This window comes from Larus michahellis, chromosome 20 (genome assembly GCF_964199755.1).
Source record: "Larus michahellis chromosome 20, bLarMic1.1, whole genome shotgun sequence".
Taxonomy (NCBI): domain Eukaryota; kingdom Metazoa; phylum Chordata; class Aves; order Charadriiformes; family Laridae; genus Larus; species Larus michahellis.
In genome coordinates, this window is record NC_133915.1 from 2,896,904 (window position 1) to 2,914,957 (window position 18,054).

The 18,054-nt window shown below is 44.7% G+C and overlaps 1 pseudogene; it reads right to left on the reverse strand.

The window, feature by feature from the left end:
- Positions 1 to 15,990: 15,990 nt before the first annotated feature.
- On the reverse strand, positions 15,991 to 18,023 carry LOC141733268 (gastrokine-1-like; annotated as a pseudogene).
- Positions 18,024 to 18,054: the final 31 nt, after the last annotated feature.

Consider the following 18,054-nt stretch of genomic DNA (forward strand, 5'->3'; position numbering starts at 1 on the left):
ACATGGACGTGTTGGAGTGGGTCCAGCAGAGGGCCACGAGGATGATCCGAGGGCTGGAGCACCTCTGTAATGAGGACAGACTGAGAGAGTTGGGGGGGTTCAGTCTGGAGAAGAGAAGGCTCCGAGGAGACCTTATAGCGGCCTTCCAGCACCTGAAGGGGGCCTACAGGAAGGATGGGGAGGGACTCTTTATCAGGGAGTGTAATGATAGGACACAGGGTAACGGCCTCAAACTGAGAGGGTAGATTTAGGATGGATATCAGGAAGAAATTCTTTACTGTGAGGGTGGTGAGGCACTGGAACATGTTGCCCAGGGAAGTTGTCAATGCCCCATCCCTCGAAGTTTTTAAGGCCAGGCTGGATGAGGCTTTGAGCAGCCTGGTCTAGTGGGAGGTGTCCGGGCCCACGGCAGGGGGGTTGGAACTAGATGAACATTAAGGTCCCTTCCAACCCGAACCATTCTGTGATTCTGTAACTTCTTTCCTTTGAGGGTGGCAGAGCCCTGGCACAGGCTGCCCAGAGAGGTGGTGGAGTCACCGTCTCTGGAGACATTCCAAACCCGCCTGGACGCATTCCTGTGCCACCTGCTCTGGGTGACCCTGCTCTGGCAGGGGGGTTGGACTGGGTGATCTCCAGAGGTCCCTTCCAACCCTTACCATTCTGTGATTCTGTGTTTTTCAAAAACCTTTTGGTTATTTTCTATGTTTTCGAGCCATGGTGGTGGCCACTTACAGTCTCGATGTCCCAGACAGACTTCCAGTCCTTGGAGCCCTCCTTTGAGTCGGTGCTGACCCCAGTGTCAGGGAAAGAGCGGTGTGAGTGCTCACTGTGGTGCCTCTTGCCGTTCTGATTTTTGAAAAAGATGAAAGGAGGTAAGGGTTTAGGTTTGTGGATTCCCAGTGGTCTTTCCCTCAACAAAGCAAGAGCTGTAGTAACCACGTTTGGGGAGATTAATGCTTTTAGGGATGCAATTGAGGGGGAGATGGCTTCTGGCCTTAGAGGGGAGGCTGGGAAGCCTTTAGTACTGTTGTGTCAAGCCTCACGTTCAGGCTTTATCTAGCCCTGGTTTTCTTGCGTCTGATGCATCCACCTTATGAAGACAGACAAGCTTTCACATTACTGGAAGTTCAGTATCAAGCTTGCAAGAAAAATTTCTAAGGGAAGTAAACTAATTCATTGTTGTTCTTTCCCCAGACGGAACCCGCAGGCAGAGGGTTCCAGAGAGCATTTCACTGGATTTTGTGGTCAGATCCTTCATGGGTAACATTTGTTTCTCTCCACACAATGACTTTCACAGTGTTTGTGCTAATCTCAAGGCAGACTTTGTTGATTCTGTATCTAGCAACCGTCTCTTTCCCTTGATATATCAAGGCCTGAAATATTTTCTTTGGTATAAAACAATAAGTAGTTTTCTGCTAAGTATCAGGCTTTAAATACAGCTTTATTTTCAGAAACATGTTTTTCATAGGCTATAGCTAAAGACCACTAAAGGCGGCAGTGTCTAGTTGCGTGTAGCTCTGTACTTACCCTGTTAGCAAGGGCCGGAGCCAGGAAAACTCCAAGAAGAGAAGCAATCATAATCTGAAATGAACGTTTTAAATTCACAGCACTTTAACATTGGGACTGCTGATCCTGCATCGAATTAAAATAATTTTGACTTCCAGTTTAACTTTGTGTACCTCTTTGCACTTTCCTGAAATGTGGTATACTCAGTAGTACACTTTGCACAGGTAAGAAGATCACATAAACAGAGTGTTTTTAAAATATGTCCCGCCCCGGTTCAGTGAACTCCTTGGAAAAAGGTGGTCTGAAATACTTTGTTTCAGAGAGTGAACTTTTGGGGCTCAGCTTTTGATTTCAGACATGGAGCAGATCCATGCAACATCCATGAAGGTGTGCAGCTATTGTGGAGAGTTGGAATGTGGGTGCACTGTACAGCTCTGTACTTGGAACACAGCTGAAATGGGACCTGAGCATCCTCACAGGAGATCTCATGCCTCTGAATGGGTTTACCTTATTGGCATGTGCCCGATTTTCACAGAACCTTAGCCTCCTTAGCCTTCAAGATCCAAAATCGGCTAGTTCTCAAGAAAGACACTGAGAAACTGAACTGTATAATGCTGTTCCCTGTGGTGTCATTAGCAATGAGATGGAAATCAGTTTTGTCCATGTCTTCCAACAAATGTAGCCAACTTGGCCATTACAGTGATGCATCACACTTGGAAGCCTGAATCTCCAAATATTCCATCAACATCTCTTTAGCAGAGAAGTTTCTGGATGTGTGGATTAAGCATGGGGAAAAAGTCTCCAAAAAGCCAGGCTTTCCTATTGGAAGTATATTTAGGCTTTGCCTGAGCCAAGTGAGAGTATGTTCTCTCTTGCAATAATGTTGTTAATTGGTCAAGTGCTTCTTAGAAATTAACATCTGGCCTTGTCTGATCGGATCAGCCACATGCAGTCAGTCCAATGTGAGGTGAAAATCATGAGATGGTGGCTATTGTTGTAATTCTCCTTCACTAAATGACCGATTTCACATGTTGTTTTGCTCTTACGTGGTTGTTTTGCTCTTATTGGTGCTTAAGAAAGCAGAAACTTGTGCTTCTTGGGTGTTTTTCACAAGAAATGAGCATACGAAGACGTAATGACTAATGGAAATTTAATTCAAGCTTTAGTTTAAAAGCATTTAAAACTTAGGACAGCTTTTTGGTTTAGCTTGTGGTGCCTGAACCCTGATAGATTCCTGCTATGAAAGGTTTATTTGGCTGCTGGAATCTACTCTGAATGTTTCTGACATATCTGTAATGTTAGAAACAAAGACTCTTTTGAGAAGGGTCAGAGCAAGATTTCAAGAGGAGGGTAACATCAATCCAATCAAATTAGTCTAATCTAATGGTGGTTGTCACAATTTGCTAGCTGTTCATATGTATTCTGATGTATTGCTTAGCAGTATACCTTTGTTACACTTGAGATAACATTTTCCATGTGGAATGCAGTGGAATAAAGCAAATGCATGCAATGTCCTTCTTTCACTGAGGCCTGTTTGCTGAGAGAGAATTCCACAGAATCTCTTTCACCTTTTTTTGTGATGACTGAGATTACCGCAATGTGTTGTCTATTAGGTTGCGTTCTTGTTTTATTAGAAGGGAATCAGCCTCTATTATGACTTTCTAGTAGAAAGTAGAGTAGGATTCGTCAAGGTTCTGGCACTGGCTGACGTGGAGTCGCAGATGAGGAGGAGCCCGGGCAAGGTCATAGTCGCAGGAGAATACTTCTCAGGGCAATGTCATGTGGTCGCTGACATTTTCACAGGATCCAGAAAACAGTTGTAGCTTTAAAGAAGGAATCCTCATGCTGCTCCTTTTGTTTTGTGACCTTGTGTGACGCACGCATCCTCTGCAGTTTTGTGTCACTCCTTTGTGCACTGAGGAGGCTAGCGCTTACCCAGATGGTCTTGTAAAGCACAATTGTTATTCCCAATTATGTCCCTGATTTCAATGCATGTGTTATATACACCACAGAAAGAGATCAGTAACGAGCAGCACTTCTTGTTAAGAGTTCGTGCATGTATTAGATGGAAGAAATGGCTGAAGAATTGGTCTGTTCAGTGACTGGCACCTAGCCCACCATGACATAGGTATTCCTTTCCAGAATTTGTCTGCAGACTGTCAGACTGTGAGGGGTTATATTTCAGAAAACAAAATGCAGTTTGTATGAATGAATAGCAGAGTTATTCCTGATGACTTTCAGTTCTGGACAATATCCTGTTAAATATTTAAAATATTTTAAAAAATGGAAGCAACAAGAGTGTGAACTCCTCTTGAGTTTAAACCAGTAAATAATAGCCATTTGCAGAGTGATTGATTTTTCAAAAGCTGACTTACTGAGTGCTTTTAACCTATCGGGGTCAGGTTATCTGTGCCAACCCAAAATTCAGATATGAGGCTTACCACAGTGTGGCATGTAGATATGGACTTGCTCGAGTCATGAAGAAAAGTTCTGTCAATTGTTTCCCACACCTCCAGCAAGATATAAAAGTTGAAGGTCTCTGGGATTTTCTTTCATTCTTACTTTCTGCAGCCTCTTGTTCTTATCTGAAAGAAAAATGAACGGATTTGTGAGTATATCCATTTTTATTGAACATATATTTTTAAAAGTTCCTTATTTTTAAAAATAAGAGGACAGAGAAGAAGATGCTCAAGTAAGTGGTACAGTACTGGGACTAATATGATCTGTGTATTGTTACTGTGGGTTGTTCAGTGGGAAGCTTGCGTTTCCTGGGTGTGCAGTAACCCCTGGGAGTCAGTGGAAGCATCATTTGAGCAAAGAGTGCAGAACTTGGATTACAGTTCAGACGGGGGATGTAGTTTGGATTTAGTAATTACAGTTGCGGAGACACATCCAGAAGTAACATGGTACCAGGGAGTGTGACTTCTGAAAAATAAAAAACATGTAATGTGTAAGCTATCATTCTGCTTTTTTGGTTACAGGCAACAGAGAGCCTAAATGCAAGAATTTTACAACGAAGAGCTGTAACTGTTTACAACTAATAAATACATGTGTTAAGGGGGTCATTTTTCAAACTGATGCTACAGCTGCTTCCCTCCGTTCACAGACTGGTTTTTGGGGTTTTTTTGTGGCACTGCCTGGTGTTTCTGTTGAGTGAGAATGCTTCTTCCTTTTCCAGGCTGCAGTCCTCGTTTTGCTGGGAGTCTTTTGGACTCAGACTTCTGCATTGGAGGTAAGTAGACTGAGAAGCCTTGTAGTGCGGGTACTCCTTGAAAGTGCATGAGATTCCTGGGCAGGGGGTGAACGTAGTAGGAAGGAGAGCACAGAAGAAAGTAACGAGATGCTTATTGCCAAGCACAGAGAAAAACGGCATTTGCCCAAGGTGACAGTGGTAGAAGCCAAAGAGGCAGTTGTGTGCAGGTGCACAGGAACACAAAAACTGGGGGGGCTTAGGTCCCCTTAGCTCAAGCTAAGATCTGGAGACTGTTGCAGTCTGCTGCCAGTCATAATGACTGGGGTGCCCCATGTTGTTTTTCCTTAGGCTGCAGCGAGGGCCTGTCCCCTCCTTTCTCAGCCTGACCCGCTCTTGCATGACTTATCTCCACCTCAAGGGCCTCCTGAGACTGCTAGAGGGTTGTTAAGGGATTTAGTATTTACATAAAGCAATCATGCTTGTTTATTTGAGAGAAAGCATTTGTTTATGTTACACCTTTTAAAGGCGCCAGCCAGATGATGAACAATGATTTTGTGTTTTTTACCAAAGACTTTTACCCTGCAAGAACGTCACAATGTCACTGTAGCTGTGACTATCGACAAGGAGCACCACATTATTGAAATCCGTGTCCGTTCTGGCCTGTACTCCTCTGATACCATTATTGACTACGTGCATGTAAGTAAACCTAAGAATCTACCAAGACTTAATTTTTGAGGAAGTCTTTAAACTCGGAAATTATTTTAGTGTATTGTCACCATGAGTTGTTGTGAAACACTGTTTCTTTGAAGACTTCCATCACCTTCCCTCCTCTTAGGCCATCTTTTGTTTCACCCATATGACTGTCCATTTCAAAGACTCATAAAGAAACCTGTGGCGGTGGTTCACGACAGTGAGCAGAATGTCATTGACCTCAGTGAGGTCAGAGTTGAGAATGGGCTGCCATCACCCTCGTATAGCGAGTGCAGCAGAAGTCTGTCGGCAAAGATCCTTCCAGTCTTATGGACAGACGTTAGTGTGGGCAGGCTGCTTCCATTCCCCAAAGGTGACAATGTCCATGCAGAGTCGTTCCACAGTCGTGGTCTGTGTAGCCACTTGGTGTTGCTTCTCGGTTGTCCTAAAGATTTTAGGGAGAACCAACTAATATTAGTGGTAGCCGTTTTCAATTGATTAATTAGCTCATGTTTTTTTAATCACAGGGATATATTGCAATAAGGTTATTTTCACGAAGCGCCTGCTTTATCATGAAGATAAATAAGAAACACTTCCCACATCTGCAAGAAATCCATCGTCTGGCTCTTGAGAAAAAGGTGACTTTGTAGCAAAACCCGTATGGTGGACAAGAAAGGCTGCTGTGTAGGAGCTGGGTGGTGTGACGGGAGCCCTCCATTCTGCCTTTGAGAAGAGCAGTTCTTAGAATGTCTTTTACTGTGTTAGCAATGATAAAGCAGATCTGAGAAGACAGAACTTTTGGGGAATATAATTTAGAACATTATTTTAAGATAATAAGCAATCACGACACTCCCCATGGTTTCAGAGTGGTCAATCATGTGTCCATGAAGTAGTGTAGTTTGACTGGTTTAGGGTGGTCGCAATATGAGTTCTTTTTTCATTGTCCAGCTGATTTGTTGAGCTTGACATAACTTGAAATAATTCTGTTTGCAGAACAAAATTTAGAAATCTACTTACTTTGACCAGACTTTGACTTTTCAATTCGGGCAAAGGTTTCCTGGAGGTGACTGGAAGTGTTGCCCGGAGATGGACTTGAGTTCTGGACCAATTTATGACAGCCTAAGAGTAGCGCATTTACAGCAAAACTTACCGCACGTTAACATAACTTATTATGATAGCAACACAGCTCAATTTTGGTATGTTAACAGAATGAGTATCTAGTGAACTTTGAACATATTTTAAAATCTTTTAAAAACGTGTAGCTTCTTTAGCTGCTGCTTTGTGTGACGCAAAGGAAGGTGATGTTAAGTTTTGGGATTTTCTCAAGGGGTGTCCTAGTAGAATGGAAACAAAGCTACATTAGTGATGATGTCTAACTCCTTCTTTTCAGAATATGAATAATATGAACGCTGTACGCTCTTCAAAGAATCTGTGGTTTCGGTTTCAATCTGGCCATTCTGCCCGTGGGAGTAACAAAGACTGGCTTGTCTACGGTAAAGCCGTTGAACAACTCTGCACGGGTCTTCCTCTCTACCAGCTTGCAGAAACTCAATGTAAGTTATGAGATCAGAATGTTACGCTTCTGTTACAGTGCATAAGCACCCTTCTATCCTTTAAGCCTTAAGTCCACCTTTGAGGCATGAACATATTTCCCTGTTTGGGGGAGGAGGAGTAAACTACCTAGCAGGATGGAAAGGTAAGGCTCTGGGATGCTTTGGAAAATCTGGTGAAGCACTGCTTTTCAGTATTAGGCATCTAAATGTCTGGGACAGCTGTTCCAAAGTGGTTTGCCAGGTATCAGAGGACGTCACTGTGTAGCAGCGGTACCCAGCTTATGCCTCGATGATACAGAGATCCCACAAGGCATCTACTGTATGCCAGCATGCGACCTGCTGCATGTAAGGGACGGGAGGAGCACAAAGGTGATTTAAAGCCATGCAAACATTTCCTCCCTTTGAGTTATCCCACTGAAGTTTCACGCAGTGTCCATTGAGACCAACAGGAGCCTCGAATAGGACCATAATTGGGGATAGAAATCTGTGCACTTAACAAACTTTTCCTTGATGGATACAGAGGTCTTGTCACTGCTAATATCTTAATTTTCTTGTTTCTTTTAGCACTAATTAATGCTAATGGCTGTGCCAATGCAGGAGTTCCAAGCATTTTGGGCATTAAAATCTGTGCAAAAATCAACTAGGCTGGATCTTAACAATTCTGCCGTACGGAAACAGCTTGTTTCTTGGCATGCTTTTGTGATGGTAGCCGTGTTCTCCAACTGGAACAAAACTCGGTGTTAGACTCAGCTTGTCTCTTGTAAGCTTTGAGTGCAAGAAACCTATGATATACAAATAAAGATAATGCAGCAATTAAAATGCTTTGTCTTTTTTCTTCATCCGAAAAGACAACAGAAATAAAGTGGGCCTTGCAAGTATTCCTACAGAAGGGATAGGTTTCCCTTTTGTGTATTCCTGTGCTTAGGCTGCAGCATGACCGTGGCATTGGTATATGCTTCATGCTAATGAAGAAACAGTAACAGAATAGTTTTTTTCCAGTGGAGAACTTCCCTTTGGCATTACCACCCAGCCTATCCAGGTGCTGACTCACCTTATATATGATTGCTGGAGGGGGGATCAAATAGACGAATGCATAGATTAAGGGAGGGAGCAGATCTATGTTCCCAACACTTCCAAAGAAGCTTGAATTCTGCAAGTGCCATGAAAAATCCTAGCATTTTCAATACGCAGCTCAGTGGCTCGGAGATCTTTTTCTTCTGGGTATTTTTCACACCCAGCAATAGAGGAGACTGTCCCAGTCCAAAAAAGTTCACAACCCAGAACTAAATGATCCTTTCCCACAATGCCAGTGTAAAAAGAGCTGTGATCACTTGCTGAGTGCCTGGCATATGCCGGGGAGTCGCTTGTGTCAGGAGCTGTTTAAAATACAAGATGAGGCAGCATTGGTGCTGCCTGCCAGCTCCTCTGGTAGACCTCAGTGAACGGTTGAATTCACACATCCTTTCCGTCGGTGCTTGGATGGAGTGTGTCTTTTGGGGCTGAAGACTAAATGTTTGTTGTTTACTGGAGGCTTGACTGGCTGCCAGAGGGCAAGGCATTCCTGTGGAGTCCAGGAAACTGGCCTCAGGTCTGCAATGTGTTATGTTCAAATCAGGTCCTGGTCAAAGCATCTGCTATTTATTAAGAGAGCATTGTATCATATGGTGAAACTATTCTTTTAGCTTAATGGTGTTCACAGCAGGCTGCAGGTTCTTGGTGATCCAAAGAACGTTTCTGGAGGGTCAAACTTTTACCAAAGTCCAGGACTGGTTGTGTGTGTCTGCAAGATACAGGGAGCCTGTCTAGCTGTATTTTGAAGTGGAGCTCCCTGATGGGAAACTAGGAGCTGTGGTTGCCATGTTTGTTTGGCTGATGCACGGGGGATGTGAAACACCTCAAAGCCCCCTTTGAGTGAGAGCACTCCTTGGCAAGAGTACTCATGTGGGTTGTGACTTTCAAAGCTGTTGTGGTTGCAGTATCTGGAAAGGCCGTTGTTTCAAGACTTTCAAAACTGAGTGGAAGCCCTAATCTAGTTTCCAAGTGACAACTGTCAAGTCTCAAGCCTTTCTTCGTGTATTCTTCTGTTAGAGGGCACGGAAGTCATGGCAAGCCCCTCCCCTGCCCCAAGTCAGCCAAGCTCTTCAAAATCTATAAAATACCTGCCTTAATTATCTCAGGCTTTCTATATCTTTGAATTATTTCTTTAGGGATGCTGACCTGACACCAACTGTCCAGTGAAATTTTGAAGACGAGAGATTGAAGTAGATGCCAAAGGAACAAACTGGTAGAGCTTCCAAAGAGGCAGACCAGATGTATGAACAAAGCTTATAGTCATATTATTCTCAGATTATTCTTTAATTCAAAGTTATTGAAAATAATTAGTCATTGCAACCTGGCTTTCTCTCTAGTTGCCATACAGATGAATCTGAACCTTTATTGTGTGTGCAGTGTTAATAATGGTCCTTTGAGACTCTCATCCTGTTGCTACTAGTTTAATCAGAATTAGTGACTTTAAAGCAACCTCTGCGTGCTACATTCATTTATTAATGGAACGGTGCTCTGAGATTTGAGTGAGATCTGAATAAAACAGCTGAGTGGTTGTGCACAGTTAGAAAAGATGCAGGCTAAACTCTTCCCTTGGCCCAGGGGTAAAGAGCATTACTCGTGGGAAGAGCGTTCTGTTCTGCTCTCGCACAGCTGCTTACAGATGATGAGGACTATTCTGAATGGACAAGATGAGGGATGCATTGCTGCCTTGATACTGTCAATGGGAAACTGAAGCCCAAGGTAGTCTGTACGGTTTGACTCTTCCCATGGAAACTGTCCGTGACCGAGGCAGGAACTCAGTGCAGCTCTTCAGTCTTCACCAATGGCTTAAAAACATCCCTTTCTGTAGTTTGAGGGAATTTCCTTTAAATGATAAGCCTTTTTGAGGTCTTATGGTTTTTGTTTAGAAAGTGTTGCATATAGATCTAAAAGCTTACCACTAAGCTTTTGGTGTTTACTGCCTACTAGTTTTGAAGGCAGTGTTACAAGCTGGGTGGATTGGTAGCTGATACGAGCGCAAATAGTTCTACAAAGAACTCTGAAACAAGCCTCAATACCTTCTTATCTGCCCTTTAATTTTGTTTGAGCTAAGGAGGTAGTGTTTCTGCCCTTCGTGTACTCAAACATGGAAGAAGATTGTTTCTAGCTTTCATTTTAGGTCACAATCTCATTCTGTACGTCAGGTCTGTTAGCAATATGTTGGCGTTTTGACTGCTGTGTTTATTGTTTGATAAATCGTGCTTCAGCTATCCATCTACTCCCACAGCACTGCCAGCACCAAGATGCATGGCGTAGAGGCACCTGTTCTGAATGGAACGCCCGGGAGGCAAATCTGTTGTGATGTTGCTGTACCTTTTGGAGTGCAGCTCGCAACAAAGAGAAAAGGAAGCACAGGAAGAATCATACAGCATGTGAGCCATGGACCCACCTTCTCCTTGCCCCTGTTTTTCAGACGGTGTTTTTCAGAAGGAGTCTCGAGAGGAAGAGTATCAGGATGTGACTCTTAGTATGTTGAACGTTACCTGATCTTTCCAAGAGCTTCTCTCCCCGCAAGTAATATATAAGTTTTGGAAATTTAGCTCGCTTCTCAGCTTGGCTTGTTCTATAAAAGGTGGGGAATTTGATTTATGTGGAAGAGAGCACATTGGGAGGGTCTCTTGTATGCCTGTGCATTGGCAGCTTTTGTAAGTTACAACAATGTATATCCTAGGCTGGATTTCAAAATAATGCTGATTATTTGCCCCCAGTTTCTTCAAAATGCCTGAAAGGTGTTTAAAGGCATGCCTGGTATCAGGCAAGCAATGGTATCATTGGATGCACACTGACAGGCAGCTAAATCATGACAAGCATTTGGGGAGGGCAGAATTAGCACACATTCCAGTCACATCTCCAACTGCGCTGCAATTAACCTTTCTTGATCCTCGTACGTATCAGTGGGCAGGAAGCCTCTGTGGTCCCTCAGTGCCAAGGACAGCAGTTTATCTAGTCACCTGCGCTGCACAGTAATCCAAGATCTTTTTACCACTGAAGCCATTCCACTGAGAACCTCCCCTCACCACCTCCCCAAATTTCTCGGTGTACGAGACTGTTTCCCAAGGTCAAGGTATGACACCTTTGCCAGACCATGCCTTAATTTTAGAAGCCAAAAACTTGCCTCTTGATTGTGTCTCTACAAGCGCTAGGCACTTGGGTCAAATTGCTGTGGTCAAGCACTGAACAGCATGGCAAGATCTGTGGGCAAGAAGAGAAGAGGGCGCATCCCGGTAAAGGGAACATACGTGCTCAGTTTGAATCGAGGTGCCTAATCTTAAATACTCAGGGGTGGTGAGCTGAGTTTTGCACGGCTACTTGTTTGAAGTAGGAAAATGTCTTGGCCAGTGAGCCGTACCGGCTTGTCCAAGGCATATAATCCAGTCCTGGTGTGGTACATGTCTGCTTTCGACTCGAGTTGAGCACCAAGTGCGATTTCCATTGACCACTAGATGGCAATTAGTTACGGTAACCTCCACAGTTACGTCTTTCTTATTGCCAACTGAAGCCGGCGTTGTTGTTAAGTGAGATCTTGCTGCCATTAGGCTGGTGGAAACACTGATTAGGAGCAAACCATAACTCAAAACTAAAATAAAATGAATCGCCATCAACCTGAAATTTGTTCCCCAGGAAGTGCCCTTTATGAGAAGGTCACAACATCAATAGACAAGGAGAGAGGAACTGACGTCATTTACCTGGACCTGAGCAAAGCCTTTGACACTGTCCCGCATGTCATCCTGGTCTCCAAGCCCATAAAATATGGTTTGATGGACTGACAATTCAGTGGATAAAGAACTGGCTTGATGGCTGCACCCAAAGAGTGGCTGTCAATGGGTCCATGTCCAAGTGGAGGCCAGTGACAAGTGGATTCCCTCAAGGATCAGTACTGGGACTGGTCTTGTTTAACATCTTTGTCAGCAACATGGACAGTGGCATAGAGTGCACCCTCAGCAAGTTTGCCGGCGACGCCAAGCTGTGTGGGGCGGCTGACACGCTGGAGGGAAGGAATGCCACCCAGAGGGACCTCGACAGGCTGGAGAGGTGGGCCCATGCGAACCTCATGAAGTTCAACAAGACCAAGTGCAACATCCTCCATCTGGGTCAGGGCAATCCCAAGCACAAGGCTGGGCGGAGAATGGATTTGAGAGCAGCCCCGAAGAAAAGGACTTGGGGGTGCTGGTGGACAAAAGGCTCAACAAGAGCCGTCAAAGTGCACTAGCAGCCCAGAAAGCCAATCGTATCCTGGGCTGCATCAGGAGAAGCGTGGCCAGCAGGTCGAGGGAGGTCATTCTCCCCCTCTACTCCACTCTCGTGAGACCCCACCTGGAGTACCGCGTCCAATTCTGGAGCCCCTACTACAAGAGAGATATGGACGTGCTGGAACGTGTCCAGAGAAGGGCCATGAGGATGATCAGAGGGCTGGAGCACCTCTCTTATGAGGACAGACTGAGAGAGGTGGGTTGTTCAGTCTGGAGAAAAGAAAGCTCTGAGGAGACCTTATAGTGGCCTACCAGGATCTTAAGGGGGCCTACGAGAAAGCTGGTGAGGGACTTTTTAGGATGTTGGGTAATGGTAGGACTAGAGGGAATGGATTAAAACTAGAGATGGGTCGATTCAGACTGGACGTTAGGAAGAAGTTGTTCACCATGAGGGTGGTGAGACACTGGAACAGGTTGCCCAGAGAGGTGGTGGAAGCCCCATCCCTGGAAGTTTTTAAGGCCAGGCTGGATGAGGCTCTGAGCAACCTGATCTAGTGGGAGGTGTCCCTGCACATGGCAGGGGGGTTGGAACTAGATAATCTTTAAGGTCCCTTCCAACCCTGACAATTCTATGATTCTATGATTCTAAGTAATAGCTGAGTTAGGATGCAGAGGATTAGAATTCTTTCAGATTTCCAACCAGTGAGACGTATATACTGTTGTCTAATGAGGCATTGCATTTGCACCAGGTTTACTAATGAAAGATTTCAAAACGTTCTAGAAACAGAAGGAGATTCACAAGATCTAATACGAATAAGTGAAATCTTTTCTCTTTCAGAAAAGGGATGCAGCAACGGAGGACAGATAAATCTGACAAAGGCCAATCACACACTGACCATGAGCACAGGTAAGGGGGAAGCCCCAGCACTCCTGCATTCTGCTCATCTCCCTCTCTTTATCCCAACCCTGTTCCCACCAAGTGAAATCAAACCATCCTCATCTGTCTCTGCCCCTGCCCAGTCCTGCTTAGCCGGGCTCCACCTCAAACATGAAGAACCCAGAGAGGAATTATGTGCTCTTGGCTCATTGTTTTGTTTGGGGCTTTTTTTACTGGGGGGACCGGGGTAAAAGGGGGTGGCAGTCTGGCTGAAATTTTGTAGCCAGATCTCTGTTCCTTGCCGGCAGGTCCTACTGTTCTTGGCTCTCGTCGTGGCCACACCCTCCGCAGGTTTTGGCATCTCTCTTCCTATTCTGCAAGTTCTTTTCGTTGTTCTTGCTCTCAACGCAGAAAGAGGCAGCCGGATTCCTGTGACTTGGGGGTTCCCACTTTATTTAACTTTCTGAGGGTGTGTATGAAGAGAGGAAGATGATTCAGACCTATAGAACGGGGTCCTCAGGTTGCTGCAGCCATTTGTTGTTGGATAGAAAAGCAGATGTAGCATAATGTAGACCCTTCTGTGACTCTGCTCAGATTGGAGAATTGGTCACGTACGGATTGTTAAGCATTTAAGTATATGTTTAAATTGAGACGTAGGGCTTGAGCCGACAGAGGTAGCCAATAACCTTTTCCACCCCCTGTGATGGGAAGCAGGGGCTGTTTTCACCCAAAGAAGCTCCGCAATTCAGAAATTTGCCCTGAGCACTGGGAGGTGTTTGACAGCAGCACATTAAGCAATGTCCCTGGGTGCAATATACTGAGAGCTGAGCCAGGGCACTCTGCCACTCATTCCAGATAAGTCGAGCCCTTTAACACCAGGGACTGCGAGGGGCTTGTTCCATGCTCTCAATGAGATAAGCTGCCATCCGCGCTTCACAAGACACCCCTATCTGCCAAGCCTCTCTGAGAAAACCTGGGAGATGTGCAGCGTGATTTAAAGCATGTTAGAGACTCCCCCGAGCTGCGGTCCTAAGTGTGGGGGTCTTCTAATGAAAAGTGAGGAGCTACCAGAGGGGTGGGATCCTTCAGGTAGGGGAGTGTTTCCGCATAGCTTACAGGTGCTCAACAGCTGTGAAGTAGCTAACTGCAACACAAGAACGATAGAGCTGGCAGTACTAGAGTCTAAAAAGTGGGACATTGATTAAAAATTCTCCAGTTGAAATGCATTTGCAGGATCCTGAAACTCACAAGCGTTTAATACAGTGTAAATAGTACCTCTGAGAGAATAGTCTCTGTATGCGTACGCTACCACTAAAATGGTCTCAAACTGATGTGAGAGCTTGGATATGTATTAAGCATCACAATGTGTAATGTTGTAGTAAAACCAGGAATCTACGTGCATGAAGTTAAAGTAGTTTTGCAAGAAGGCGGGCCTTGCTGCAAGTGTTTGTTCCTTCTTGTTGAAATTTTGGCCTGAAACAAGATGGTATTGGGGCAGGCGTCATCCCTTGCCAGAAACATCCGTGCCCGGGTATTCCCTGCCAAGGGGACCGTGGACCCTCTGGTTTGAGCCCAGGAGAGGGTCCCCCTGTTTCCCTACAAGGCTGCTGCTCCCTTTGCACACAGGGCTGTGACAGCCGGGGGTGTGTGATGTTGTGCTGTGCCATAGGCCCTGCTCAGGTCAGACCCCTGCTGCCTCAGGGGCCTTTAAACCATCACCTGTTACAGAGTGTGGCCCATAGTTTTCAAGGGCTCCAAGGGCCCCAGAAAGACATTTCCCAGTGACATGCGATGGGGCAAGTGACGAGGGCTGTGCCTGCTTGATGTCAGGGAAAATGCAGTGTGACATTGGAAAAGGAGAGGAGATTCCCTCCACAAACTACAAGGCAAGTCAGACAGGAACTGTGTTTAAATACTGCAACCACGTGGCTGCTTTTCTTTGGAGGGGATAATAACCTACTTTGGGGTGCAGTTTTGCTTTGGTTTTCATGTCAGTTAACTATTCAAGACCCCAGAACCATTTTCCTGAACCGACCAGGCTGCTGCATCCTTTATTTAGAGTAGCCCTTGACTGTCAGGAGAACGGGTAAAGTGTCTCTTGGAGCAACTCCTTTCAAACTCCAGCAGAAGGGCCTCTGAGCCAGGAGGGAAGGTGAAGGTCTGGTATTTTCCAGACAGACGGCGTTTCGGACGTGATCGTCTTAGTTGAAGCAACTAGTCCCAGCCGTTTGGCCTTAGATTTGGCCTAACTCTGGTTTGATTCTTTCAGATTCCCAACTGCACTTCTGATTGGTGAGGGTATGCTTTTTTGCTTCCTGTGTTAAACGTTCTTCAAAGATAGTTCAGGACCACCCGTAGTCAACTCCAAGCTGCATTTAATGCACTTATCAATTGTGTTACTTGCAGCTTGATTGCTGGGTTGATGAGAGCAATAGTGTCTCTGTCTCTTTGTGCTTGGCCATGTTGCGTTGCAACGCTTACTGCTACCATAAAACATTGTAATACTTAGTATGTTAATAAGAAGTTACAATAGAAATAACTCAGATCTGTGTATTCCTATAAATCCGGACTTCAGACCTTATGATCTTAAATATGGTTATGCAGTAGGAATAGTGCCGTTTGCTTTGAGTAGTGATGAATAATTGCTTAAGGCAGCATGTGAAATGTGTCTGGGAAATTGTACAGGTTGGGGTTTGAATGCCAAACCTGGGATTTTGCAAGAACACCAGTTTAGCAACTTGTCCTTGGAATGGCTTCCACGTTTTTAAAGGATTAGTAAAAACACAGCGCAGACCAATAGAGGTTGATGGTAAATTTTGCTGAGACACAATTGCCTCCACACAGAGCAGAAGAAGAGACAGAGAAGTGGCTGAAAATGTGATCAAGGGAAGATTGTCACAAGAAACATCCTTGTTTGTGGGTACACACATCTGTGAATGTTCTTCCTCCAAACTTCATCCAGAAGAATTAATCACAGAAATAGAAAGGCAGCTCGTTTATCTTAACTTTCAAACATGCGACATCTTGCTTTAAGAAGTTTGATCCTGAAAGGAAAGGAAAAACTGATTAGATTTGGAGTGAGGAACTAAGAGAACAATGTGGCTGAAATTCTTCCAACATGATGTTGGAAATGGACCAGGAAATGCCATTTAAAAATTGAGCTGCATCTTTCTAAACTTAGACTAGAAGCAACTGTTAGTGCAATTTTTTTAGACAAATCTAAGCTGCAAATGGGGTTGTAAATCTCAGAGTTGTGCTGTGGCAGGACTGGTGGTAGCTAGGTATTGTATATGCATGAAGTTGCTTAAAAAATTCAGGCTTGTGCCAACAGCGAGAGCCCAAAATGTTCCTGAAAAGCCTGGTCTCCGAGTTGTATGCAGAAGAGGGACAGACCTGCTTTTTCCCTTTTGCACGCGTTCGCTGATTTATAAAAGTCATAGAAAAGCACAAGATTTCAATAATTAACTTGCTCATCTTCACTTACATCTTTTTCATCCTTTTTTTTTAACCTTGCTCCTTTTTGTTTGGGTCTCCAAAACACTGTTACTAGTATACTCACCGGCAGCTGGGTAAGCAAGGTAAGAGGGAATTCCTCGGCACAGAGCTTGAATGCGTTTTCCATATGGGTGCAAGCTTTGGAGTCTCTTTCTTGAGATAGTGAAGCGATTCTCTCTGGGAGGAAGCTGGTGAGGGCTAAGTCCCTAAGCATCAAAGAGACAAACCGAGAAAGGAGCATTTAGAAAAACCAATGCCCTGCTGAGAAACCTGTCTTCAGCTCCTGGAGCCTTTTCTCCTCTCTGTGGGTCAGGAACGAGGACTTCTCACAGGCAAATGCTTTGCTTTCTCACCACTGTCATTCACCATCCTACCTGGTGTCCTCGAGGTGGTGCAGGAAAGGGTTTATCAAGGAAAAACCTCTTGTCTATTTTAGCAATGATGCAGGTGTGCTTTGAAAGTACCTTGGTTGCTACGTAGCCCTGTTGAAATAAAAAAGAAAAAAAGCTTTTTGTTGCAAACGATATACCGTGGAAGATAAGCGGATTGCCAGAGAGAAGTACTTGTTCAAAAAAAAAGCTTTCTACAGTCCAAATAATGATAGGGAAGGAAAATATTGTTCTTTCAATTATGTTGTCCAGGTGAATGTGTTGTGGAGGCTGACAAGGGACTTTGGTAAAAGGTAAATTGCCTTCTCCAGTAATGCCACGTGTATGATACGTTACAGTGCTTAAGTCAGGGGAAGGAATTCACTGCTGAAAACATCAGTGCAGCAGAAACAATGGTGAAGTGGGAACGTTCTTCAGCATCTCCTCTGAATCTTGTTAAGTTTTGTTGAAGCTTAGGTGTTTCCCAAAAACCTTTTGGTTATTTTCTATGTTTTCGAGCCATGGTGGTGGCCACTTACAGTCTCGATGTCCCAGACAGACTTCCAGTCCTTGAAGCCCTCCTTTGAGTCGGTGCTGACCCCAGTGTCAGGGAAAGAGCGGTGTGAGTGCTCACTGTGGTGCCTCTTGCCGTTCTGATTTTTGAAAAAGATGAAAGGAGGTAAGGGTTTAGGTTTGTGGATTCCCAGTGGTCTTTCCCTCAACAAAGCAAGAGCTGTAGTAACCACGTTTGGGGAGATTAATGCTTTTAGGGATGCAATTGAGGGGGAGATGGCTTCTGGCCTTAGAGGGGAGGCTGGGAAGCCTTTAGTACTGTTGTGTCAAGCCTCACGTTCAGGCTTTATCTAGCCCTGGTTTTCTTGCGTCTGATGCATCCACCTTATGAAGACAGACAAGCTTTCACATTACTGGAAGTTCAGTATCAAGCTTGCAAGAAAAATTTCTAAGGGAAGTAAACTAATTCATTGTTGTTCTTTCCCCAGACGGAACCCGCAGGCAGAGGGTTCCAGAGAGCATTTCACTGGATTTTGTGGTCAGATCCTTCATGGGTAACATTTGTTTCTCTCCACACAATGAC